Genomic DNA, 2,115 nt, shown 5'->3' with positions numbered 1-2,115 from the left:
TCACTATATTCAGAACTATGGATACCCACAGGATTATGTTTAAATTGTGAATCCCATTTTCCTATATGTCTTGGTTGAAAATGCTTGAGGACAAGCATTATCTCAGCTGAACCATTTTAGTACTGCTATTATAACTGCTGCAGATTTAACACTTAAAGCTTTGACTATTTGACAGAGATCCTGTAGACCAGTCATCTTCAACCTTTTTGGAACCAGGGGCCAGTTTCATGGAAGACAGTTTTTCCACGGACCAGGGAGGGTGGGATGATTTCGAGATGATTCAATCACTATATTTAGTGTGCACTTTATTATTATTACATTGTGATATAAAATGAAATAATTACACACCTCACTATACTGCAGAATCAGGGAGCCCTGAGCTTGTTTTTCTTCACCTAGATGGTCTTATCCAGGGGGTGATGGGAGAGAGTGACACCCGAAGTGTGTTCTTACGTCCAGTCTACTTTGTGATCTTGTTTTGGTTGCTGTCACCACAAAAAAACCCTGCTTTACAAAGATAGCTTGTTGGAAATGGAAGCAGGCTTTTCAGTGCTTTGTGGCAATCTCTGCCACAGAGAATATCCTGTGGCAGGATATTTTGCCTTGACTTTAATCTAGAATGCACAGAAATTTGAAGTTGTCTCAAACATACTTTTTAGGTCGTCATCATTTACAGTCTCAAGAAGCTGATCCTCTTTCTAGCATGAACAAAGTCGATTCACCTGACTTATACACAGATGAGTCACAATCCATTCCTTCTCAGTTCAAGAGTCTTTTGCTGTTGGGATGTAATGCTCAAACTCATTAAAAAGCTGAGATAGGTGATCACACACCAGCTGGGAGAAAGAAGTCCCTGGCTCAGTCTCTAAAAATCTCTGCTAATATTTGAAACACATCAAAAATCTCAATGTTGACTTGTCACCCCCATAGATCCAGTTTGGCATTGAATGCAGCCTCTTTAGTTTGTTGGATAGCTGGTTGCCACATATATGTGTTGCAATGAACCCATAATTGAAGTAGAACTCTAGATATTTTATCTTAAACGAAGTTTCCTTTTTGTTGGTGGTCTCAGAGTCTTTCACTGTCTCATCATGGAGTCTCTCCCTCTTATCAAAGAAGCTCTCCAGCTATGTTTGTTTTTTACTCATTTTGCTAAAGTTAGCTGCAGGCTTACCAAAACTGTGATGGAGACAAGTGTGCAGTGTAGGAAAGAGCCTCTGATGAAAGTGGTAGATAAAATAATGGGCAGTCCTTGCACACACTAAAATTAGTGTCAGATTTTTACTTAAAGCCTATCACGAGATGCAGCTGTGCAATTGAAGTACATCAACTTGTGCTCCTGTACAGCCTGCCAGCAGATGCAGCTTGTCACTTGCCGCTCACTGAAAGTGTTTTGATCTGAGTCTGCAAGCAGTTGACTTATGATGGTCTCTGTGCCATCAGCCTCTCTGCTCATGATAATCTGTGTTTGCAGGTGCTCCCCAGTGCTAGCATCATCCCTTCAGCTCCACCTCAGATCATCAGGCATTGGATTCTCATAAGGAGTGCTCAACCTAGATCCCTCACATGGGCAGTTCACGATAAGGTTTGTGCTTCTGTGAGAATCTAATGCTGCTGCTGGTCTGACAGGAGGCAGAGCTCAGGTGGTAATGCGAGTGATGAGTGGAGTGGCTGTAAATACTGATCAAGCTTCTCTTCCTTGACCATCACTCACCTCTTACCATGTGGCCTGGTTCCTAACAGGCCACAGACCAGTGGTTGAGGACCCCTTCTGTAGACCAAATAATAATTTAAAGTTTGCACAGATACAAATTTCCACCATGTATTCCTGAGGTTTGTTTGGAAATGAATCATCAAGTTTAACGAGATTGAATTTCTCCTAAAATATTGTTTTGTCCTCCTTGCTAGAATCAATGGCTGTCTTCATTAACTCAGCATAATATATTCAATGTTCATCTGCTTTGTGGCATACATCAGAGTATCTATCTTGACAAATCATATCCTATTGCATGTAATTCCAGATTTCATTTACCCGTTCATAAGGTGGTGTACATTTGCTTTCCCCCAGCCTTAACACCTTTACCTTTGTATGAATAATGGTGTTATAATATTTGT

This window comes from Dama dama, chromosome 30 (assembly GCF_033118175.1).
Source record: "Dama dama isolate Ldn47 chromosome 30, ASM3311817v1, whole genome shotgun sequence".
Lineage (NCBI taxonomy): Eukaryota > Metazoa > Chordata > Mammalia > Artiodactyla > Cervidae > Dama > Dama dama.
Note: the sequence above shows the minus strand (reverse complement) of the source record.